This window comes from Podarcis pityusensis, assembly GCF_964106645.2.
Source record: "Podarcis pityusensis genome assembly, chromosome: 5".
NCBI classification, from domain to species: domain Eukaryota; kingdom Metazoa; phylum Chordata; class Lepidosauria; order Squamata; family Lacertidae; genus Podarcis; species Podarcis pityusensis.
Genome location: NC_138032.1, coordinates 24,044,351 through 24,071,106, shown reverse-complemented (window position 1 = coordinate 24,071,106; position 26,756 = coordinate 24,044,351). Strand labels below are relative to the sequence as shown.

Sequence of the window (26,756 nt, the reverse complement as noted above, 5' to 3'; positions counted from 1 at the left end):
GCAAGGGTGTGCTTCCCAGACCCCTGTGGGGCAGTGTGAGGAGGCACCTCTCTTTGCAGTGGGGCAGCTGAGAGACCAGGGGTGGCAGCAGCGGCTGCCCAGAGGACTCCCAAGGAGAGGGGAGAGGAGAGGAGGCTGAGGGAACCCTCCACAAGGGAGGGTGTTTGAAAAAGAGTGAGGGGCTGCCAGCAAGGGGTGACATAACTGGGCTCCTGAGCCCCACAGGGGTGCCGCAGAAATAATGTAGTTGGTCAAGGGAGCCGTGGACCCAAAAATGTTGAAAACCTCTGCTTTAGTGTGTTGGCTGCAGTGTGTAGGTTTGTCGTGCAAACACTCCCTGTGCTCCTCCCAGGTCTGGAAAGAGGTTAGTTTAACCTCCAGTTTGCTAGTAAAACTGAATGACTGTGTCGCGAAATGATGCACGTCTAAAAAGTGTGTCACCAACATGAAAAGTTTGGAAAGCTCTGCTATAGAGTGTCTTAGAGGTCAAGGCCTGCCTAAGCCATTTTGCAACAAGACACACACTCACATGCACGTACACCCTGCTGCTACATCCCACAGTGTTGGGACCCACTATGTGTTGCAGGCTCTGCAGAGATGCTGCCCTAACTCTTGCAAGGCTTTAGCCAAGGTAACTGGCCAAACAGGAGCTCACAGTTCACAGCGAAGGCTGCATGCTCATTCTGGCAGCCCAGCAGGTCCAGGGGTAGGCAGAAGGAAGGATTCACTTCACAGCTGGGGCTGATGGGAGTTGTCCAAAACATCTGGCAGGGGGGAAGAAAGTTAGTGAAGGCTGGTATAGGGCCATGCCTTTACCCTAACCTCAGCTGACCCCAATTTGAATTGCTTTACTCCCAAACAAGTGTTACGACGGCCAGATCTACACCATACATTTAGAGCACATCGAATGTGCTTCTAGAGCTCATGGCGTCCCCCAAAGAACCCTTAGAACTGTGGTTTTCCTCCTCAATCAACTACAGTTCCCAGCATCCTTAGCAAACTACACTTCCCAGGATGCTTTGGGGGCAAGGCATGTGCTTGAAATGCACATTGAATGTGCTTGAAAGGTATGGTGTACATCTGCCTACTTCTGGCCAGAGAGAAGTTCCAGAGACAGGATCATTGGTTTCAGTTTCGTTCTTAGATGAGATAGTATTGGAGATCACACATACACATGTGCAGGGTGGTATTGTAATATTTGCTTTATTTACAAATATGCAAGCAGAGCAACATCAAGGGCAAACAGGAACTACCTCAGTAGATCCCCAGAGGACAGTTTCTGGTGCTGCTTCTACTCAGAGCTTGCAGCCCCTAGCTCTGGCGAGAAACTCTCCTCTCTTTTCCTCCCCGAATTTCCCATTCAAGTTCCAAAAACAACAGTAGCAGCAACAAAACTATCTCTGATCTCTGACCTATTGATCTATGGAGTGGAAATTACAGCCCATTCAGAAAACATCCCACAGCCTTCAATAAGAAAATCAAGGTGCTTTAGTTTATTAAAAAAATAAATCAAAAAATCCTGACTCCAGTCAGTCAAATGCTTTAAACTCACCTTGCAGCACAAATATTTTGCTGGTTAAAATAATTGTAGGAAACTGCCTTTCGGAACTAATCTCTCCCCCCCCCTCCCATTTTCAAAACACCTGATAACAGGAAAAGCTCTCCCTGCTGCCCATAAAGAAGCCTAGTAATGGTGCGATTCTTTACAAGCCTAACCTACCTCACTTTGAGCTCCTTGGAGGAAAAGTGGGTTATAAATGCAATCAATCAATCAATCAATCAATCATCTACTCAGAAGTAAGCCCCACCGAGTTCAATGGGGCTTGCCCTAGGTCAGAATGTCCAGGCACAAGGTAAAGGTAAAGGGACCCCTGACCATTAGATCCAGTTGTGGCCGACTCTGGGGTTGCGGCGCTCATCTCGCTTTACTGGCCGAGGGAGCCGGCATACAGCTTCCGGGTCATGTGGCCAGCATGACTAAGCCGCTTCTGGCGAACCAGAGCAGTGCACGGAAATGCCGTTTACCTTCCTGCCGGAGTGGTACTTATTTATCTACTTGCACTTTGACGTGCTTTTGAACTGCTAGGTTGGCAGGAGCTGGGACCGAGCAACGGGAGCTCACCCTATCGCAGGGATTTGAACCGCAACCTTCTGATCGGCAAGTCCTAAGCTCTGCGGTTTAACCCACAGCGCCACCCGCGTCCAATATCCGGGTCTACTTGGTAGTAAACCCTATTGAACCCAACGCAACCCCATGCATATTTACTAGGAAGCAGGTCCTACAGTGTGCTCAACTATGTTTACTCCCAGGTAAGTCTATAAAGCTCTGCAGCTTTGGTGCCTAAAATGTGAGGCGGTGCTTTTTTCCAGAGCTCTGCATTTTTAGTTTTATTTTAAGCTTCAAAAACGTCTTAACTTTCCACTTCAAAGGGTCTTGCTATGCAGAAAGATGGGTTGTGCCTGGGCCTGAACCGCAACGGGAGCTGATATTAAGCAGCGGGGGTGTATTCATCAGGTAAATGGAGGCCAGGAATGAACTCAGGATAGCTCACTAGGTAGAGCTAAGAGCCTCTTAGTCTCAAGGTCGTGGGTTCGAGCCCCACGTTGGGTGAAAGATTCCTGCATTTGCAGCGGGTTGCGCTGGATGACCCCCAGGGTCCCTTCCCAACTCTTGCAATTCCGCGATTGATGGAAGGTTGGACCAGCCTTCCAAGAGCCCCTCGCTGCCGTCCCCTTCGCTGCAGGGTTGCAGTACCCCCGCGAGGGCGCTAGGTGTCATGCGGTCGAGACCCATTCAAAGGCTCCTCATGCAACTCGGGCACGTGCGAGTTAAAACGGAGGGCCGGCGTTGTCTCTGTAAAGATCGCTGCTTAAACGCTTCCATTTAGAGAGAGAGAGAGAGAGAGAGAGAGAGAGAGAGAGAGAAGGGGGGGCGATCCAGGGCTCTAATCAGCAACGGCCCCCTTTGCAGCGCGCATTTTGCCAGCTCCGGCTCGCCCGCCCCCCGCATGAGCTCACCTCTCCTTGACCCTCCGCCACTCCTCTACTGCGGCGACCGACCAATCAAGCCCTCGCTCCTCGGCCACTTCGCTGAATGCAAACATCTCTGGCCGTGCCTCTATTTCTATGGTAACCCAGCAGAAGAGATGCGGCCGCGCGCATTACAGGGCTGGAATAAGCAATGGGGAGATGGGAAGCCCTTCACTTTAAAAAACAAAACAAAACAAAAACGTATTTTGGGGTTGTTCTAAGCTGCGCTGTAGAGAAAGACGGTTCTCTCCCCGCCCCGCTCAGCTTTATGGATTTCTTTGCAACGAATCTAAATGGCTGGTTTTGCCGATGAATGGTGAATTGTGTCAGTTAAGGATTGCCTTTAAAAAAAACACACCACACACAGACACACATTTCCTTTAACAACAACTAGACAGGCAGAAGTTCAGCCGGTGAAGTTCCCTTCCTCCACCCCCACCCTGTGCAAGTTTGCTAATATTATTACTGTATTGTATGACCCTCGGGGTCGCTTCCAATTATGCAATTCTCTGATTTTGTTATGTATTTGTTTATACCCAGCCTTCTTCCCTAAACTGCCCTAAGGCAGTTTACAGATAAAAGAACAACTAAAACATGGGGGGAGGACCCTAATCATTTAAAAACATTTAAGCATTATAGGATTAAATAGATCATTATATGTTGTATGTATACATACAATCACAACCAAAACAGCACAGCACCAACCCACTCATTCATAGAATTGTAGTGCTTGTGGTGGTGGTGAATTGTGAACTGAAAAAAAGTACAGTGGTACCTTGGGTTAAGTACTTAATTCGTTCCGGAGGTCCGTACTTAACCTGAAACTGTTCTTAACCTGAAGCACCACTTTAGCTAATGGGGCCTCCTGCTGCCGCCGCGCCACCGGAGCCCGATTTCTGTTCTTATCCTGAAGCAAAGTTCTTAACCTGAAGCACTATTTCTGGCTTAGTGGAGTGTGTGACCTGAAGCATATGTAACCTGAAGTGTATGTAACCCGAGGTACCACTGTACTATGAGCAAGACCCCTAGAGAATCAAACTCAGTGATGACAGCTATTGCCCATCTGTGCTTGTTTTGTGAACTGAAGTACAACCTGTGAATAATTTCTCCTCTGGAAGGCCCACCGAAATGAATGGGAGTTGTACAACAGCAGTACATCATCTGCAGTTGTATACAGACTTACCTGAGAGTATGTCCCATGGGACTACGTTTGAGTAGACGTTAATAGCATTGCCCTGTTTGGCCCTGCTCACACACTTGCTTCTTCATATTCATTCTCCTTTATAGGAGAAGTCTCTGGTGGCACATTATGAAACTATCATGTGATTGCCCCAACATATACCCAACTTGCAACTTAAGCTATATTTAGTCTGCCAACAGTCAGCCCCTATTTGTTCTGCTGACACCGAATCTAATTTTAGAAGTTTTGTGATGGAACAATAAACGTGGATTAAGTAGTATCATGGAGCCGGGATCTGCACATCCAGTTCCACATTAGTAATATTCATCTCTTACTTTCAGTTGTCTTGTACAAAAGTTTTGTGTGGGTGTGTTTGTGTGGGTGGGTAACATTTCCAACTAAACTATTAAAACATTGAATTCATGCACAATCCCGTTTATGAAAATCTAAACTACCATTAATTCATTTGGTTATGGTTATGAATTAATTCATTTGGTTATGGTTATTAATTGCTTCCCATGAGCCATCCCAGAGCAATACAATAAAAACATATATGGAGCAACTGCATGTATAAAGGCCCAATTCTGACATATGAAATGGACCTCCTGATAGGATTGGATTTTTTTAGGATGCCCTCCTGTAGAACACAGTTATCTTCTTCTCCTCCTCCTCCTCCTTTTTCTTCTTCTTCTTCTTCTTCTTCTTCTTCTTCTTCTTCTTCTTCGGCGATCACTCATAGCCAAGTAAGATTGTCTTCCATAAACACAGTTTTAACAATGATTCCATAAGTGACTGTGGAGGCCAGTTCTGGATCCACATGTCCTTCCACAGTGGGGACATTGGTTTCCAGGCAGGAGCTGATCATGGTGTGGATTCGCCAAGTATTCCTTCCTCTTAGCACATTTCTCCCTTGCATCCTGAGTTCGAGTGTCTTCAAAGCCCATGACATCTTTGGTAAAGGCTGTTCTCCAGTTGGAGCGCTCGCAGGCACGTGTTTCCTGATTGTTGGTGTTTATACTACATTTTTTTAGATTTGCCTTGAAAACAGTCTTTAAACCTCTTTCGTTGACCACCAGCATTACGCTTTCCATTTTTAAGTTCGGAATAGAGTAGTTGCTTTGGAAGACAATAATCAGGCATCCGCACAACATGACCAGTCCAGCAAAGTTGATGTTGAAGAATCATTGCTTCAACACTGGTGATCTTTGCTTCTTCCAGTACACTGGCATTAGTTCGCTGGGTATGAAGGGAATGAGAATCTTTTAGGCATTCTGGTTCCAAGGGATGCAGGGCTTTATGTATCAGTACCAGCTCCTTGAACTTAGCCCAGTAGCCAATTGGCAGCCAATTCTTTCAGCAGCAATATACTGGCAATATTCCACCCCTAGTTAGTAGACTCGCCTTTACATTTTGCACTAGCTGCAGTTTCCAGATCAGCCCAAAGGACAGACCCACCTTGGAAGAATCAATCTGGAGGTTAGCAGCACATGGACGACAGTGGTTAGTCTATCCTGGTCCAGAAACTGTAGCTAGTAAAAAGGCACTCATAGCCTGGGACTCTAGTGACAGAGATGGATCCAAGGGCCCACCAAAACTATGAACCTTCTCCTTCCAGGGGCGTATGACCCCATCCAAAGCAGGCTATTGACCAATAATCCCGACTTAGGAACCGCTCGCCCCCAGCATCTCCTCCTTGGCAGGACTCAGAGAGTCAATTCCTTGACTCTCATCCAGCTTACCACTGAAACCAGGCACCAGTCCAGAACTTGCATGGCTTCTCCTGATTTAGATGTTACAGAGAAATGGAGCTCAGTATCATCCGCATACCGATGACAGCTCTCAACAGCTTCATGTAGATGTTAAATCGAAACGGGGACAGGATGGTACCCTGAGGCACGCTGAAGCAGAACTGCTAGGGGAACGAGAGATAATCACCCAACGCTGTTCTCTGAAACTGACCCTGAAGGTGGGAACCAAACCATATTAAAACATTGCCCATTTCACGGAGCAGGTTCAGGAAGCTACCATGTCTGATAGAATCAGAAGTCCCTGAGATCAAGTAAAACTAACAGGGTTTTAATCCTCCAGTCCTGCTGATAAGGTCATCCACCAGGGCAACCAAGACTGATTCAGTCCCATAACCAGGTCTGAAACCCAACTGGAATGGGGCAAGATCGCCAGTTTCATCCAAGAGTATTTATGACTGTTGTACCACAACCCTCTCAATCACCTTCTCTCGAAAGGGGGAATTGACAACAGAGAGGTAGTTGTCACAAGCCAATTGGTCAGTTTCAGTTTGGACTTTTTCAAGAGTGGCCATATCACTGCCTCTTTCAAGATGGTGATATTATAACCCCTTTGAAATCTTCCAAACAAACAGTGCCATTGCAGTCACAATGACAAAACTCTTAACAACAACAACACAAAAGACGACATGCTTTAAAAAGTATTATTCTGTGTGTGTGTTTTTATACAGATGGACCATTTCTCACCAAAACTTTTCAATTGCATATCTTCTCTAATCTTAAAAGTAGTTTTATCATATGTGCCAAGTCTTATAATCTTAACATCTATTCCAACAAAGAGGGCACATATTTTTTGTTTCCACTTGCATCTTTTATATTTCCAATTATAAATAATTTTCTAAGTATTTAAATGTGATTGTATAATTAATTTTTATAATGAAATGTTTTTAGAATGTTGGATTATTTGATTGTTTGATTATTTGATTGCTGTTAGCCTCCCTGAGCCCGGCTTCGGCTGGGGAGGGCGGGATATAAATAAAATTTATTATTATTATTATTATTATTATTATTATTGGGGTCCCCACTGTGGTGGCCCATGGGTGCCATGGTGCCTCATGTGATCTTCCTTTTTCACCCACAAAGCCTATGAGACCCCCCTCCCCCACCCTCTACCTCCTTGGTCATGGAAAATTGCATGCAGCTGCAGGAGAAAGTTAGGAGGAGGATGCTCTTTCCCACTTCCTCTTTGAGCTTGGTGTGCTTCTCAAGACTTAAGGATATGTTCACATTAGCAACGTAAAATGCAGCGAGCTTGTTCTGCCAAACCCGTGCATTTCAAGCCACATTCACACAGTGTTGTTCACATCAGAGAGAGGGTGGGGATATCTTCACCCAATATGCAGGACCTTTTTGGTTTCGCTGACCATGCACACACCCACACCCCGGACGCTTACTCCAGTGGCGGAGGAAGCCACTTGGGCACCTGGGCACGCTCCCAGGGGCAGGGTGAGCCATCCATAGGGGCAGGGTGCACCGCAGGGCCTCCAGAGTCTGCCTGCCTCCTCCCAATCAGCTGCCCTACAGCTGGGGGGGGGGAGGCAGTGGGTGGACCATTTGGGCAGCGTGGAGTCTGCGTGCACCCAGGCCACCGCATCTCTCCCAGGAGAGACATGTGGCTTGGGTGCACTGCAGGCCCTGCGGTGAGTGCTGCCTGGCATTTTGTCACCCCTCTCAGTGGTGACACCCAAAGCGACCCGCCCCCACTGCACTCCCTTCCTCCGCCCCTGTCTTACTCATGAAGCTGTTATCTGTGCATGTGGAATGGCTGTCTCGAATGTGCACACCGTTCACAATGGGAATGTGGCATAATAATATAATACTACTACTACTAATAATAATAATTTATTATTTATACCCCGCCCATCTGGCTGAGTTTCCCCAGGCATTCTGGGCGGCTCCCAATCGAGTGTTAGAAACAATACAGCATTAAATATTAAAAACTTCCCTAAACAGGGCTGCCTTCAGATGTCTTGTAAAGATAAGATAGCTGCTTATTTCCTTCACATCTGGTGGGAGGGTGTTCCACAGGGCGGACGCCACTACCGAGAAGGCCCTCTGTCTGGTTCCCTGTAACCTCACTTCTCTCAATGAGGGAACCACCAGAAGGCCCTTTTCTAGTCAGACTGAAGCTGGTTTGAGGGAAAACACAATAAGCAGCAGTATTTGTCAAAGAGTTGCAGGATCTAATACCACGGAAACTAGCGCTAATACACCCAAGAACCTCACCAAAATGCTGGAGAAGCTGCACCTCCATGGGCACATACCTTCACATGTGATGGGAATGCCCCCAACTCTTCTGGACATCAATCATACAATAAATATGCAAAATAACTAAGCAAGTATTAGAAGTCACCCCAGAACTGGCCCTGCTGAACATCTTCCAAGATAATAATGCCCACTCACATCACAAAGAGCTCATAACCCATCTACTTTCAGCAGCCAGAAGCATCACAGCCAGACACTGGAGAGACCTGTCAGGAGTAAGCATAGACCAATGGTACTAAATAGTATGGGAAACAGCCTTACTGTATTAGAAAAACTAGCCAATAAACTGAAACTGACACGGGGACAAATAGAAGAAGATGCCTTCACCCCTTTATCACATACACAGCCCAACAAGACAACAACAAGAGCCCGCCAACAGCATATGAATCAATCTGGCTAACCTGATCCAAACACACACACACCACTCGCACACAAAAACAAATTTCACTACAGCCAATCAGAGACAACCCTAGGCCACCCCCAATTTCTCTCCTCACCAAAGAAATACAAGCAAATAGTAAAGAGAACCCACAAGCGACGCTGACATAAAACCCCACATGTACACTAAGTAGAAGACTAGAAGTATTGCCACCTGACCCCACCCCACTAACCACTCTCCCTCCATCTCTTTCCCCCTTTCCTTTCTCACCTAACATTGTATGCATATATAAAAAAGGAGCTGCAGGATCGATATGGGTTGTGGCTAAAGTTGTAGGTAAAGGTAAAAGTAAAGGGACCCCTGACGATTAGGTCCAGTCGTGACCGACTCTGGGGTTGCAGCACTCATCTCGCTTTACTGGCCGAGGGAGCCAACGTTTGTCTGCAGATAGTCTTTCCGGGTCGTGTGGCCAGCATGACTAAGCCGCTTCTGGCGAACCAGAATGGAACCAGCATGGAATCTCCGTTTACCTTCCTGCCGGAGTGGTACCTATTTATCTACTTGCACTTTGACATGCTTTCGAACTGCTAGGTTGGCAGGAGCTGGGACCGAGCAACGAGAGCTCACCCCGTCGCGGGGATTCGAACCACCAACCTTCTGATCGGCAAGTCCTAGGCTCTCTGGTTTAACCCACAGCGCCACCCGCGTTGTGTGTATGCAGCTTCAAAAACTAGCAATGGGAGTGCACTGGATCTAGAGTAAGCGGTGATGTGAACATGCCCTCCGATTCATTCTATGGGATCTAACTTTTACACAGTTTCCTTGGGAAAGTGAAGTGTTTGTCTTGGGGTGAGGGTGATCAGCAGTAACCAGAAGGAGTGGCGACTGCAGAACTTTCTCAAAAATCCAGTCTTAGATCTGCTGCCTTATGGTTCATTTACCTGATTTATTTGATGAACGGGGCTCAGCGGGTTCAGGAAAAGTGCACATATTAAAAAATTATTATATAATGTGCCTGCCCCCCCCCAAATCCCACCATGCAAACCTTTTAATTCCTCTTTGCACCTGTCTAGTAAACTGTTAACAAGAGTATAGAGCTTAGTCACAGTGGCAAGAATTATTGAGAGACAGCTTAAAATGACATGGAAAAGCCTTGTGGCAGAAATACCTTCATTTTCACTTGAATAAATACATAAAACCTGGATGTTAGCTCTTGGACCATTAAGCTGCTTTACTGGTGCATTACCATGTAAATCGGGATGTGTCTTGACTTCATTAGTCATTTGCTTGAGAAAAAAGGAGTAAAAGTGACAGCTTCAAAAATTAAGGAGACTATAGGTAAGTGACACACACAAAAAATCTCTTTGGCTTTTTAAAGACATTTTCTCTTTAAAGAACAGGTATTATATAATTTAGTGTATACCGTATTTTTTGCACCATAACACTCACTTTTTTCCTCCTAGAAAGTAAGGGGAAATGTCTGTGCGTGTTATGGAGGGAATGCCTACGGGTGGCATGCCTACGGATTTTCCTCCTCTAAAAACTACGTGCGTGTTATGATCGGGTGCGTGTTATAGAGCGAAAAATACGGTACTTCAAACTGTAACTTGTGCATGCAACTAACATAGTTATTTATTTATTTATTTATTGAATTTATATCCTGCTCTTCCTCCCCAAGGAGCCCAGGGTGGCAGATACCTATGCAATTTTAAAACAAAACAAAGACATTCTAAAACTTGTAAAAACAACCATAGTTAAAAACATTCCCAAAGCGATCACAATTAAAAATCAGCTTTCATCCAATAATCTTGAGGTTGTCAGGAACAGTATTCTTCAGCCACTAAATGCCTGCGTAAACAGGAATGTTTTTAGGTTCCTCCTAAAGATTAATAATGATGCAGGCAGGTGGACCTCACTAGGGAGGGCATTCCACAATCAGGGAACCACCACTGAAAAGGCCCTGACGTGAGCTATTGCCAACTGCGCAGCACTGGGCACCACTAACAAGGCCTCATCTGCCTATTTTGGGGTCTGAGATGGTCCCCCAAATAGCAGCTGTGTATAAACTAGAGTGTTAATGCACATGCGGGGATTGCACAAATGCACATATCTTTCCAAACAACAGGGATTTTTGTACACTACTGGCTTAAATTGGTTTAACGGTCGTTGCTTCTCCTCCAGGAAAACTGCAAAGTGAGTGTGGTAGGAATTTCTTAGTATACTCCCTGAACTACAATTCCCATAATTCTTTGAGAGGAACCAAGGCAGTTACCAGGTATAAAACTGCTAAAAGCTTGTCACACGTAAATATACTCCACGTGTACCCCACACGTGTACACAACTATTCACAGGCTGGATATTCAGGGGCCGGGGAGCTTTAAAATAACCGATAGGGGCACCCATTTCAACAGTGGGATTCCCCCCCCCCCCTTTTCCCCTGTGTGCCCCCCCAAATCAGCTTCAGGGTGTTGAGAAGTTCAGGAGGCTGGAAGGGGAAACAAGAAACTAGAACTCCCGTTGTGCAATCAGATTTCCCTCCCCACCCCCTCTTTTTACAAACTTTATTTAAGAAAGAAAAAATTCCCCAAGTAGATTTCTGTTGTGCAAGTGGATGGACAGCCCTGGATGTCACCCAAGATAATTCAACATATTAAAGCACATTAAAACAGCAACCAGCCCTGTAAAGATCATAAAACAAATTCAGCATGCTGACTTCAGCGTCTACCTCACCACTGAGGAAGTATGGCAATCTAACAATGGTAGTTTAATCAGCCCTTTGCAATGGGGAACTCACTGAGGCTAAATCCCCGTGACTCTTAGCCATAATTGTGCCAGCTATTTATATTCATGTCTTACCTGTTGGGTGGCTAAGCCAGCCTGGTGAAACACATGTGTGTGTGTCTCATGATTTCTTTTGTTCTTCCCTGTCTGAGTAACTGGCAATGCCTTTGATCAAGATCATTGGCATGTATTAGGAAAGCACACTCATCTTTTGCCAGGTTCTTCAGTGTTTGCTAAAGGTGATTAATATCTCTATTTTTTTGTGTATCTTAATTCCAGTGAACTACAAAAGGTGAGTGGACCTGAGCTCTTGGCATATGTCGGGCAATGGTTATGTATTAAACTTAGTAATTGCCTGTCACCAAAGAAGGTTTCCAAGCAACTCACACAGAAAAATCTATGAACAAATACAATTTATAATAGAAGGGGGGGGAGAGAATAATATAAACATTAATATAACATACAGCATACATCCAAAGCAGCCCTCCCCCATAACAGCAAAAACAACATTGGCAGCGCAGTAACAAAAACCAAATGTATACTCCCACCCGCTAACCAGCAGAGAAAATAAAATTTGACAAAATAAGTAAGTTTTTGACAATAGTCTAAAGACTGCAAATAGTGGATCACCCGAAATAGGTGACTGCATAGTGGATCACCCAAAATAGGTAGTTTTGCAGTGCAGTTGCTATCACCCAAAACCAACTGTTTCCAGTGGAATATGCCCTCCAGTGGCCCTTGGTCCTCAGCAGCGAATGTGGCCTTTGAGCCAGAAATGGTTCCCCACCTCTGCTATACATGTAGAAGAGGGTGTATCTTGTGACTACTCTTCTACTCTAGCCCTCAGCAGCTAGTTTAGAAGCAAGGCGTTTCCTTTAAAGTACAGAGTATCTCCAATTTTCTGCAATTGCTTCTCTCCTACAAGACAATTTCTACTTGGTCCTTGCACAGGGATCTTCTTGCTATGCCTTCTTTCTTGCCTCTCTCCATGCCTCACCCATCCCTTGATGAAACAGATCTTCTCTTGCGTCTTGTTATTAAAAATTCACACTCACTTTATAGTTTTTCTTTATAGACTCCAGGATCTGAAGTTCTCTCCACTGAGCTCAGCTGCAGCCAAAGTGGATTGCGCTGTCATCCCAACAAAAAAATATAGTTGACCAAGAATTCTGTCTCCACAGTACCGTTGCGTTTTCACGCAGGATAGTTCCTTTTGTCGACTCACTAAAACATATTCTACATCTTACATAGGAACGCATAATTCTTTTGGAGATTATAGGGACAGAACTACCTAAACTGTATGGAAACTTATTTGAGTATGCTACTACAGTGGCAGGAATGTTACTCACCCCAAAATGGAAAGAAGCAGAAGTCCCAGCAAAGGAAGAATGGATACAAAAACTTATGGAATATGCAGAAATGGCAAAACTTACCTGAAGAATAAGAAATCAAGATAACAAAGTTTTTATAAATGAATGGAAATGGTTTATTGAATATTGACAGATAAATTGTAAACAGATAAGAGCATTGGCAGGATTTTTCCAATAACCTGCAGTTTTATAAGCGTATATATTTAAAGTAGATTAATAAATGAGCAAAGTGAGTTAATTTGGATATGCAGAAGATGTTAAAAATAAATTTAAGGAACCGCAGAAATAGGGGGAAGGAAGTCAAGTTTTGAAATGTTAAAATGATTGTAAAATTAGTGACATGTATAAACCTGAAAAGCATAAATAAAATTTAAAAACAAACAAACATAGGAACCCAGGAGAGTGCCAGACCTCAGCCAGCTTCCGATTGTGCATATCAGCTGCCTTCAAGCCTCCTCAACAGGCAGTCCTCAACAAGTGAACATGTCTTCTCACAACCTCTGGTGGACATGCCCAAAGATTAAGGCATTCTGGGAGATGATTTATAATGAAATGAAAAAGGTATTTAAATATACCTTCTTAAAGAAACCAGAGGCCTTTCTCCTGGGCATGGTGGGCCAATTGGTGCCAAAGAAGGACAGAGTTTTTTTCATGTATGCTATAACAGCAGCAAGAATACTCATTGCAAAGCACTGGAAGACACAAGACCTACCTACCAGGGAAGAATGGCAGATGAAGCTGATGGACTACATGGAATTGGCGGAAATGACTGGCAGAATCCGAGACCAGGGAGAAGAGTCGGTGGAAGAAGATTGGAAAAAATTCAAAGCTTATTTACAGAAATATTCTAAAATTAATGAATGTTAGAAAGATGCTGGAAAGAAGTTATATGACTTTGGTAGAAATATTATAAAGAATCAAGTATGAATAGATTGACATTGGGTAAAGAGGTAAATTTAAGCCTAAAAACTGCGTTAAGTTAAATCATGGAACTAAATTTGTGAAAGAGGGAAAGGACTTGCTGGAATATTTAATTGAACTAGAATACAAAAAAGGAGGTGTGAGGAAGTCGAGGAAATAAGCAAATGAAAGATAAGGATATGAAAATATGTGGTTCTTTTGTATGTTTGTTTGTTCTCTTTTGGGTTTTTCTTTTTTTCTTTAAATGCTTTTGGTTTTTTTCTTTTTCTTTTTATATTGTTGATGTTTTGTACTACTGTATTTATTTTTGTTTTTGAGGCTTTGTAATTGTTTATTGCTCATATTTTTCTTTTGTTTTTCTTCTGTTTTTTTGCAATCTTTAAACTTCAATAAATACTTTATAAAAAAAAAAGAACATGTCTTCTCACAGCTCTGCAACACCCTATTGCCAGACAATCACTTCCTTCCATTTGCCACTTTGCTTCCACGTGGAAGGTGACCGACCAGTGCTGAATGTCACAGCTGTTGCACACTGTGTTCTTCTAGGGAAGAGAAAATGGAACAAATGTATATATCCATAAGGAATATAAATGAGAAGAGTCTGCTGGATCAAGCGCTGGCCCAGCTAGTCCAGCATCCTGTTCTCATACTGCACACACACACACACACACACACACACCCAGATGCCCGTAGGAAACCCCACAAGCATGACCCAAGTACAAGAGCTCTTCTTCCTCATGTGGTTTCCAGCAACTGGTATTGAGAAGCATCGCTGCCTCCACACAGGTGCAGTGTGCTTTTGTGAGATCGCAGGCCACCCATAGCCAAACCGCAAGAGCTGGCCAACACACATCCATTTAAGCAAGAAGCATTATCATATGAGGGACGCGGGTGGCGCTGTGGGTTAAACCACAGAGCCTAGGACTTGCTGATCAGAAGGTCGGCAGTTTGAATCCCCGCAACAGGGTGAGCTTCTGTTGCTCGGTCCCTGCTCCTGCCAACCTAGCAGTTCAAAAGCACCTCAAAGTGCAAGTAGATAGATAGGGACCACTCCGGTGGGAGAGTAAACTGCGTTTCCGTGAGCTGCTCTGGTTCGCCAGAAGCGGCTTAGTCATGCTGGCCACATGACCCGGAAGCTGTACGCCGGCTCCCTCGGCCAATAAAGCGAGATGAGCGCCACAACCCCAGAGTCGGCCATGACTGGACCTAATGGTCAGGGGTCCCTTTACCTTTACCTATTACCATATGAACATAAGGAGAACATGCCATTATCTCCATCTAGTTTGGTGTTGCCTACACTGACTGGCAGTGTCTCTTTGGGATTTAAAGAGTGAGGCCATTCTCACTCTTACCAGGCAGTGCCAGCGATTGAACTTGGAACCTTCTGCATGCAAAGCAGATGCTCAAGTACTGAGCTACGGTCTTTGTGAAAGCAAATGGGGCACCGCAAGGAAGTTCTAGCTGCAACTGGCAGCTTTTGGACATTTCTGCATTCCATTGCAGCGTGTCCACTGCAGCACATGCCTTAAACAGCTTTGCCTTACATATGGGACGCAGCCTTTGTCTGCCCTTTTCTGTGACTGCACAGCTTCCAGTATTTGACAGTGGAAAATATGCACGCGGCTCATTCATGGCCAGTGAGGACACTTAAGGAAACAATAAATCAACAGCATGAAATACCAGTGTTAACAGTGTGCAATCCTATGCATGCTAATTGCGAGGCAAGTTCCATTAGGATTGCTGCTTAAGTGGAGTCACCAAAGCAAATTTCTGACACATGGTGTGTTGTTGTTTTTTGTTTAGTTACAAAACAGAGCGCTGGTTTCGCAAGGTGAGAAGAGCCATGGGGGTAGGATGTGTGGTAATTTGGGGGTTTTGTTTTCTATACTCTAGCTTGATGTGGGCCATTGTGATAGGCTAGGATTAAAAATTAAAGTTAAAATAATTCAAATGGAAGAAAATGGGACCTGGGGTTGGCTGGGATTGGAATCCTGAGCTAGACTGCCAGGGAGACTAACAACACTGAGCAAATGTCCAGTAGTTCCATTTTAGAAATGTAATAGAGATGTTTGGGAATGATGAAAATATGATGGAAAGACTTTCATTGAAATGAAATGGACTACAGCCGTCTAAACCGTTCAGAAAGTGGTGGTGGGGGATGAGTGTTCAGACCCCTGGGCCCTCACTTGTGGGGTGCCTCAGGGTTCTGTCCTCTCCCCCATGCTTTTCAACATCTACATGAAGCCGCTGGGAGAGATCATCAGGGATTTGGGCTGGGTGTTCATCAGTATGCGGATGATACCCAGCTCTACCTCTCTTTCAAATCAGAACCAGTGAAGGCAGTGAAGGTCCTGTGTGAGTGCCTGGAGGCGGTTGGAGGTTGGATGGCGGCTAACAGATTGAGGTTGAATCCTGACAAGACAGAAGTACTGTTTTTGGGGGACAGGAGGCGGGCAGGTGTGGAGGATTCCCTGGTCCTGAATGGGGTAACTGTGCCCCTGAAGGACCAGGTGCGCAGCCTGGGAGTCATTTTGGACTCACAGCTGTCCATGGAGGCACAGGTCAAATCTGTGTCCAGGGCAGCTGTTTACCAGCTCCATCTGGTACGCAGGCTGAGACCCTATCTGCCTGTGGACTGCCTCGCCAGAGTGGTGCATGCTCTGGTTATCTCCCGCTTGGATTACTGCAATGCGCTCTACGTGGGGCTACCTTTGAAGGTGACCCGGAAACTACAACTAATCCAGAACGCGGCAGCTAGACTGGTGACTGGGAGCGGCCGCAGAGACCACATAACACCGGTCTTGAAAGACCTACATTGGCTCCCAGTACGTTTCCGAGCACAATTCAAAGTGTTGGCGCTGACCTTTAAAGCCCTAAACGGCCTTGGTCCAGTATATCTGAAGGAGCGTCTCCACCCCCATTGTTCTACCCGGACACTGAAGTCCAGCACCGAGGGCCTTCTGGCGGTTCCCTCACTGCGAGAAGCCAAGTTACAGGGAACCAGGCAGAGGGCCTTCTCGGTAGTGGCGCCTTCCCTGTGGAACACCCTCCCACCAGATGTCAAAGAGAACAACAACTACCAGGCTTTTAGAAGACATCTGAAGGCAGCCCTGTTTCGGGAAGCTTTTAATGTTTGATGTATTATAGTATTTTAATATTCTTTTGGAAGCCGCCCAGAGTGGCCGGGGAAGCCCAGCCAGATGGGCGGGGTATAAATAATAAATTATTATTATTATTATTATTATAAACGGCCTGGGAAATCTCTCCACCAACAACTTGTATCATGTACACAGGTTTGTTTTATTTTGTTTTAAATCCCCTTCTATGGTCTCTGGTTTATTCTTACATAACTCCTCATGGTTATTTTTACATTTCGAAATCCAACTTGTCTGGTTTTAAATTAGGCTATAAAATTGAACTACTACCAACATCCCTTCCCACTCAGTCTCAATGTGTTGGCCATATTAATCAGACTAATTGGGAGCAATTGTACCAGATTACATAGATAAATCATCATGATTACAGAATCTTCACTACGGGAAAACAGAACTCAAAACAGCTCTGAATGATTGCAAGCCGGGGTGTTGCTGATGGGAAAGAACTCTGCAAATGCAAACTGCAGAGCTCAAATAAACAACCTGTTTGTTCTTACCTTGAATTGTGCCATTGCCAGCCTGTGAGGGCAACGTGACTGTGAAAGAAAGCTATTTCAATGCAATTTCTGGACCTCTCAGCCTAATCTACTTTGCAGGGTTGTTGTAAAGTAGGGCATGGGTGGAAAGAACCAAATCTTGATTTTCTTGTAGGAAAAGCAGGTCGTAAATTTATTCTGTGCTCACTGTAATCTAATTTATTGTGGTTTGAGTTCCGCTGAATTTTTGCCCATCTGGAAAGCTCATTTGTGAAATCATCCCAGATGTCGCTTCAGAATAAAATGAACTGGGTTGAGGAATGAGATGTTAACAGATAAGTACCATTTTACGGGGCAGCCTGGCCAGTGCAAATATACTGACAGATTTTTGAAAGGGAGAGAAGGTGCACAATGTAGCTGTTTTCAGAAGGAACTCAGTGTAAAGCTTTCAATCTCTCCAGTGGCGTAGCGTGGGTTGTCAGCACCCGGGGCAAGGCAAGTAATTTGTGCCCCCTAACCCGTGGATTTTAGTAGGGGCAGAGAGCTGCGAGTGCGAGCGCCCCCCCCAGATGTTGCGCCCGGTGCAGCCGGCCCCCCCTGCACCCCCCACACTACGCCACTGAATCTCTCTCTTCCCCACATGACTCAGGGTCCACTTGTAACCCCAACTTGCTTCTTGAAACACTTAAAAAAAATTGGACTAGATTTGTTTTCCTTAAAAAATATTGCCCACTTTTCCACCTCTCTCTCTCTCTCTCTCTCTCTCTCTCTCGTGTGTGTGTGCGTGCAAAGGGAAGTATGCAAGGAAGAGGAAGGCCACAAAACCCTGACTATGGGGATTTTCCTTCTGGGTATTAGAGACACCAGAAAAGGAAGAGGAGGTGACAGTCAACCATAGGGAGCACATTTATGTAGTGGCTCATTCTGCCAGAAATATGCTACACACACACACACACACACACACACACACACACCTGGATTTCCCCAGGAAAAAGAAGGACCCAGGAGTGTGATGTCATGGTTTGCTTCCTAGAGCTATTGTCAGCTTAATCTCTAAGTATTGCTGTCAACATCCTCTTTCTCTGGGTTCAACAAGGGCTACCCGGTCTGAAGTCCCTCATCCCAGTTCAGCCAGAGATGCATTGGGGTAAGTTAGGGTTGTCATAGTTCAAAAAGTGAAAATCCGGACACCACCTTTTGCAAAATCTCAAGAAAAGAAGGAAGTCGCTGAGCTATTTTGAAGCAAATTCACCAAAATCTTGACTTCTGAAATTTTCATGGACATTCAAGTGATTTCCACCTGAACACCAATGGGTGTTTACCGGCTATGTCCAGAAAATTCCGGACGTATGGCAAGCCTAGGGAAAGTTCCCTATCCCATCTCAACTGAGGGTTAGCTGAAGCTGGTTGACCCAGCACTAAGTCCCAAGAAAGGGGAGGCAGGGCAGGGGCAGAATGACCCCTGTTCTAATCTCCATTCAGCTTGGGCATGTGACCTAGCAACCCAGTGGAAGTTACACTGGCAAAAAGGGTGTGTATGTAAGAACAAACTCTATTTTAAAGGCTCTTCCCCCCTTTCTGGCAGTCTCTGGCTGGCTCCGCCAGCTGTTCCCCCAGTTCTGACCAGAGTTTGGAATAGGGTTAACGTATGCCTTCTTAAGTTCTGAAGGTTTTCCACCGTTGGGCTTACTCTGCAAGTTTACTCTGAATTTATTAGCTATTTCACTCTGGTCGGCCATGCATACTCTAGCCCACGATGTACTTCCCATGTGTTTGGGGAACCCCCAGTCTTTTCTAGATTCAGAACATTTTTATCTTTCTGCAATTACTGCCACTTTCACTTCTTTCAATGCCAGTGCCATTTTTGGACATTTTTTTTACCCTTGAAGCAGAAATGTGACACCCTGCTGCTCCATTACGGTGTGTGGGGTGTGTGGGGTGGGAAGGCACACAGAGAGGTTGAAGGCAGAAACGTGATGTTCCTTCAGAATCTGCTACACAAAGCAATTGCATTGCATTGCTTCACCATGGTATGACTTGTTCCACTACTTAAGAAATATATCCTGACATCATAGCCTTGGTCCTGGATTCTTGAGGGGACATTTCCATTGAGCCTAACCTTTGTAGCCCTGCAGTATCTTCTCCCATTTGAAAGAGCTGCAGAAGTGCAGACCCCAACATTTCCTGTCCCGACTCTGAAGCTGCAGGATGCATTATGCATTAGCAAAAGAAATCACCTGGTATCTCCTTCCATTGTTTTGGAAGGTGGTTTTTCATTTTATTTAAAAAGGTTATCCTTTGATAACATTTACTGCCAGAATTTGCTGATGATGTAGACTCAGAGGTAGGCAGCTTGGTGTTTGCCAGATGTTTGGGACTACCATTCTAGGGTCCCATCTGTGCTAGACATTTAAAACACTATTTCACCGCTTTAAATAGCCATGGTGAAATATACATGGAGTCGGAAGTGGATTTCATGCTCTTTATTCAGCTCATAGTGGTGAGGAGGAATGGAAGTTCCCCCAGAATGTCTGCTTTATATACATTATTTACACAATGGGCCCCACGTGACTGGCTAATTCTGGGATTCACCTGTAGGCCAATCAGGTTGCGGATTCACTTCCACCTGGAGCTGGATTGGGTGGCTCCTGTGGACCAATCAGACTGCTGCATTCTGAATCCCATTCAACTCAGTACATAACACATGGCTTCTCCCAAAGCATCTTGGGAAAGGTAGTTTGGTGCTGAGTATTGTCAAGAGACCCCTCTTCCCTTCTCAGAGCTTCAATTCTCAAGAGTGGTTTTACAGCCAAGCCATCTTCCCAGGGCACTCTGAGAACTGAAGGAGGAGGTCTCCTCACAATTCTCACCACCCTTAACAAATTGCACTTCCCAGGATTCTCGTGGGGCCAGGGAGCCCTGACTATTCAAAGTGGCATGATACTGCTTTAAATGTACAGTGCAAATGGACCTTGGAGATGCAGATGGAAGACTATCTCAGAGCCTGTTCCAGCATCTGTGTACAGGGCCCTCTACCACCAACTGCCCCATGGGAAAGGTGTTCCTTAGGATGGGAAGAGAGAGGACAGGCAAAGACCTCCTTAGAGCCGCTGCCAGCTGAACTTTCTCCTTCCCTGTGCCATATATACCACCAACTGCCCTGTGAGAAGGACTCAGAGAAAGAGAGGCAAGCAAAGACCCCTTCAGAGCCTTAATTACCCCCACCCGATTGGTTTTGTCTTTCTTGTAAGCCACCTTGGAAGGATTTGTATTGTTGAAATGCAGGATATAAATGATTGTAATAGATAAATAAGCCCCATCAGCACGGGCAATGATCAGAAGGATGGGAGTTGTAGTCCAAAAATATCTAGAAGGCACCATGTTGGCTTACTTGTGTTGCAAGGTACAGTGGTACCTCGGGTTAAGTACTTAATTCGTTCTGGAGGTCCGTTCTTAACCTGAAACTGTTCTTAACCTGAAGCACCACTTTAGCTAATGGGGCCTCCTGTTGCTGCCGCGCCGCCAGAGAACAATTTCTGTTCTCATCCTGAAGCAAAGTTCTTAACCCGAGGTACTATTTCTGGGTTAGCGGAGTGTGTAACCTGAAGTGTATGTAACCTGAAGCGTATGTAACCTGAGGTACCACTGTATTGGGATCTGCCTTTCAGCTGCTCTTGCCTGTTGCATTTGCTTTTAATAGGTTCTTAACTGGTTTTAGATGGCATACTCTATTATCAGGCTGAGCTACCTTGAGTGATTTGTTTTTCTTTTCTGAAATAAAACAAATGATCAATAATGCACTGAATGGATCTCTACCCACCCAGTGGTTATGACAGATGCAAGCGAGCTGCTTATTTTATAAGCCTCTTGCGTTTCTGTGGGTGAACTCTCAGTTATTCAGCTAGCTCTGTGGCTGATGAGTCATTCCTCGCCCTTGAATCATTTCTGATGGATGTGAAACACCTCCCTCTGAATTGCTACCTTGATGAGACATTTGCATGACCAGTTTCATGAGAGAATCGGAGCAGTCTCATGATTTCCCATTCATGTGCTCCGGCTGATCTGGAGACATGTGTCTAATTTCTCCCAATGTCTTCCTGTGTTGGGTGGCATTCTGCAGCTGACCGGAAGAAGCAAAATGCCAGGAACTCTGTTGTCATATGTGGCTAGGGTGCAAGCAAGCAATTAAACCGTAGGACATTAAAGTCTCACCAGGGTATCTCTCGGCTTCATCCCATGACAGTCACTAGGCAGACATGAGGTGGTTGATAGACTGTGAACATTTCAGGACTAGGAAAGATTCCTTTCCTTATTTTTACTGGCCTTTCAATTATCTTACACTCAGAGCAGTGCTGGGTCTGCTGTTCTTTATTTGGTTCTTTCAATATTTATTTCATTTGCCTTGCCATGTGGGTAATTTGCCACTTGCATTACGTTAGTCAGAAAACTCAATGAAAGTATGTTGTTTTTTAAGTGGGTGTAAGCATTCAGTAGGTTTATTAGGACAAGCCCAGATAATTGGGGCGCGTCTCCAAAAAAATACAGGGCATGGATTATCTGTTATAACACACATCACTGTGACGTCTGTCTGATGGTAGTAGACACTGTTGCTAAATGACACCGCTTATGGATTTGGGTGAGAGAGGTGGTGCACTCAACTAATTCTGGGACGTACATGTGACAAAACTTTCAGCATCCTTCTCCATTTTGGCTTTATCCAATACTGAGGATATAATGACGTACCTATTTGGGAAGCAAGCTCCAGATGTCGAGTGGCTCCTAAGAGTTCATCCATATTTGTGGACTGCTCTTGGTTTTCATTCCACAGTGGTATCCAGGCAACAGGTTTGTTGACCTAACCTGGGTGGTAAAGGATGGAGTGCTTAGTAAACAGTATCTTAAGTACTGACCTGACCTGCAGACAGCATAATGACTTGGGCTGTGATTGGTTATCTAGCCAAATATAGCCAGCATAGACAGTGTGATGCAGTGGTTAGGGTATTGGGCTGGGACCTGAGGAATCAGGGTTGAAATCTCCACCTAGCCATGAAGTTCAATCCATGAAGCTCACTGAGTGATTTGAGGCCAGCCTAACCTGCCTCCCAGGGTTGTCGTGAGAATGAAATGTGACAGTGGAAAGCCATACATACCACCTTGAGCTCTTGGGAGGAAAGACATGCCATGATAAAATAAATATCTAGACAAGAAATAGGAGTGGGTCCAACCTGCATCTACAGTTCATTTCCAACATGGCCTTCACCATTAATACTGGCATTTGTCTATTCTTACTGGTTTTCCCAAGTAAGCAAGGCAATACTGGTATTCTAAAGCAATGTCCTCTGCAGTTTACATGTGCCCTGATCTCCAGTAAAAATCCCCAAATGATACTTCAGTGAACACATGTGTAAGATACAGGTTTACATATGGATGTGTATTAGACACATGAGTGGATTACAAGAGCTATCCATTGACTTCTTAAAGCAGGGGTCAGCAAACCTTTTCAGCAGGGGGCCGGTCCACTGTCCCTCAGACCTTGTGGGGGGCCAGACTATATTTTTTTTGGGGGGGGGAATAATAAACCAACTCCCATGTTCCACAAATAACCCAGAGATGCATTTGAAATAAAAGCACACATTCTACTCATGTAAAAACAAACTGATTCCAGGACTATCCACGGGCCAGATTTAGAAGGCGATTGGGCCGGATCTGGCCCCTGGGCCTTAGTTTGCCTACCCATGTCTTAAAGTGTTCTAAAACAACCCAAATCACACATTCAATGACCACTCACATTGGCACCACTTGTAAGCAAATGGTGCTAAGGTTTCTGTGTAAATCGGTTCACCATGAAGTTGCAATGCCCTGTTTTCAGGCATTTCTGATAGCATTCCTAAAATATCTGCAGCTACAGCGAGGACCTGTTTCTGACAAATACCTTATTGCATGGAGTTGCTGTACATGCAGCTACCTTGCTGCCACCTTTCAGAATAAAGGAGAGAAGTTGTGAGATGCTTTGGTTGGAAGCCCTGTTACACAGAGAGTTAAAATATGCATCCTCCTGACTCACAGCTAGCTTTGAACCACCAGAAGTGCTTGCTCAGCAACTCCATGTAGATGGATTGCCACAGAGTATTTCGGCGCTTGCTGCATCTAACAGTGATATGGCATCTGTGCTTCCTTAAAAGGAAGAAGAATTTGCACGAAGTGAAGCTCCCAGTGGAGCTCTTGACAGGTTTGCCCTCCTCAGAAGTGACACAATCTCTGCCCATTGCAAAGGATGGGCTTCTTTGCACGTATCAACTAATGTCATGTTAACTATTAAGCAACTCGCAGCCGTTTTGGGTTAGGCTGTAGGACACCGCCTCAAGAGGCAGTCTTCTGTCACATAACGTACATGGGGAAGGGCCATGGCCTGGCATGTTCCATATGCAGAAAGACCCAGGTTCAATCTCTCTAGGCAGGGCAGGGAGAGACCCATCCCTGAGACCCTGGAGAGCAGCTGCCAGACAGTGTCAGCAATATTGAGTTGGATGGTCCAATAGTCAGACTCAGTATATGGCAGCACCCTATCTTCCTATGGCTTTTTAGTGGTTCCAGACTTCCCATGAGGGTTGGTTCCCAAAGCTGTTGCTCAGGGATTTCTGCTCAAGATCTTCATTTTCTTTTTAAGCTTTCTTCATTGCTTCCACCACCAACAGAAGTACAGTAGGTGAGGCAAGGAGACCTTTTTGGGTAACTTATGGAAGAGCTTTTGTTTTATTCCAGCAAGGTAATAGAGCTTGCAACGATAAATGTTATTTCCTGTTTGTTGACATGCTTTTATGATGTGGTTTGATTTTTGTTTTATTGTTAGGATTGTATTTTATAAATGTTATAAATCTATATCTATCTGTGTGTGTTGTGTGTGTGTGTGTGTGTGTGTGTGTGTGTGTGTGTGTGCTTTGAATCTTCTTCTGCCTGCAGACAAGAAATGAAAGCAATATTCTGTCCTTGCATCCGAATGTAATGGCAAACCTTGGTTTGCTGCTCACCAGGAAGTCAGTTGTGGAACTGGAGCATATGAGGGAGAAGAAAGACAGGGGTGCACAAGCACAAATAGCCAAACCATGGTTTGCCACTACATGCAAACCAAGCCCAAGTGTCTTGGAAGCATTCACTTGCGATACACACCATGTTCACTGAAATCAACTCATGCAAGTACATGATGCACCAAATCCTGTCGAAAAGCTTGCATATCAAAGAACGTTCTATACTTGATGTATTCCATGAATACAATACAGTGGTACCTCTCGTTGCGTACTTAATTCGTTCCGGAGGTCTGTTCTTAACCTGAAACTGTTCTTAACCTGAAGCACCACTTTAGCTAATGGGGCCTCCCGCTGCTGCCGTGCCGCCACTGTGCAATTTCTGTTCTCATCCTGAAGCAAAGTTCTTAACCCGAGGTACTATTTCTGGGTTAGTGGAGTCTGTAACCTGAAGCGTATGTAACCTGAAGCGTATGTAACCCGAGGTACCACTGTAAATGTATAAAGAAAAGCTGTCAGCACTCTGAACGGAATGAACATGCCTTAGAACTGCACCTGGGATATGAAGAGTTTGACCAGGCAACAGGTGTCTCTGTGGCAAAGGATTGTTATCTCTCTTCCATAAATTTTGAAGGAGCTGCAGAACAAGAGACTTTGAGCTATGCCTTAAGAAGTCCTTCGAATCTGTTTTTTACATAGGAGTCAAGCCAAGTAAACAAAATGATTAGTGTTATTGCATGACAGCTTACTGAAAATAGACAAATATTGTGCAGAAATCAAAGGCAAATTCCACAAGGGCACCTTTACAATCCAAACAATGCACAGGAACGTGTCACTGAGACTTACTGGCTTGACCATGGATCAAAGAGTTTGTGTTGCAATTGGGCTGAAAGGGGTTGCAACATTCACCACCTCTATTTCAGCAAGTCAAAATGGGCACAGTCCCACATGAGAACCACCTTACCTTCCTTCACATCAACTTGATATTTCTTGTTTTAACCCCACCAAGTCAGAAGGAACACCAAGGATATGAAGAGAGGAACTGAGACTGCGACCTGATGCATACTTACCTAGGGGTAATCCCTTTTGAACACAACATAACTGGACTTCTGAGTAAGCAAGCACAAGATTGCAGCGTGAAGGGATCAAAGAGTTCCTCGATCCCTTTGATGGCAGCGTGAAGACAATACGATCTCTTCTCGATCAGTTCTAGAATAATTGCACCAGCTGCAGTCAAGGACTCCCTCCTGAATGGCAAACAAATTGTTAGGATGCACTGATCACTGAATCATTTTAGTGGATTGGAATAACCCACCACGACACAGAAGGGGCTGGTTGTGTTTTCAGAAGCATGAAAATAAAGAAACTGTTAATTAAAATTCCTCCAAATGAAGCTGGAAATAGAGTGGGAAGAATCCTCCAAACTAGGGGTGGGGAACTTCTGACCCACAAGCCAAATTTGGCCCAAAAAGCTTCACCCATTTGGCCCACCAAGCCCTTTCCACCAAAGCATGCCCAATGGTATCACACCTTTTGCCATATGTGGGGGCAGGTATGCAGCAGGTAAGGATATGACTCCACAGGAACAACCAGGAGGTTAGAGTGAGCTCCTAGTCGTTCCACTGCAAGCAGGTTTCACTTCCAGAGCAAATCAACTGATTGGTGCTGACAGGGAGCCCCACTGGGATCACCTGCACTGGGGAGTTTCAGTCTAAAAGGTCTAAAATACTCAGAATAAATAAATTATATAATGTCTAGGGGGGCCAGCTAAATTATGGCAAGACTCAATATTTTATGTTGAGTCTGGAAAGCAAGAAAGCAGAGATGAGACATTCAAGCGGATTATTCTAAGTACTACAAAACTTAAATAACTGGCTTCTACTTGATTTCCTCTTCCCTCTTTATCACCTTTTCCTTATAGACCATTTCTGTGGGGTGGAGATATCTTGTTTTAAATCTGTGTACCACACTTATTAAATGCTAACCACTGTATAAAGTATTATTGTGAAAACTATTATTAATAATAAAACTGGTTGACAGGAATAGTCAATAAGTGTTCTGTATAAGATTATATATGTAGTGGTACCTCTGGTTAAGTACTTAATTCGTTCCGGAGGTCCGTACTTAACCTGAAACTGTTCTTAACCTGAAGCACCACTTTAGCTAATGGGGCCTCCTGCTGCCGCCACGCCACCAGAGCACAATTTCTGTTCTCATCCTGAAGCAAAGTTCTTAACCTGAAGCACTATCTCTGGGTTAGCGGAGTGTGTAACCTGAAGTGTATGTAACCTGAAGCATATGTAACCTGAAGCGTATATAACCCAAGGTACCACTATATATAAATATATATTTGAGGGGCTGATTTAGGTGAA

The 26,756-nt window shown here is 44.8% G+C and overlaps 1 long non-coding RNA gene across 2 annotated transcripts in view; it reads right to left on the bottom strand.

Moving 5' to 3' along the window:
• The window catches only part of LOC308478549, a 34,976-nt gene extending 12,759 nt beyond the window's left edge, over positions 1–22,217 (bottom strand). Inside the window, exons 1-2 of one of the 2 annotated variants that reach the window (XR_013987141.1) lie at positions 22,106–22,217; positions 3,019–3,169 (exon numbers count right to left, since the gene is read on the bottom strand). This is a non-coding gene — a long non-coding RNA (uncharacterized lncRNA). The remainder of the gene's footprint in view (positions 1–3,018; positions 3,170–22,105) is intronic. The other variant, XR_013987142.1, reaches the window with a different exon arrangement.
• Between the last annotated feature and the right edge of the window lie 4,539 nt (positions 22,218–26,756).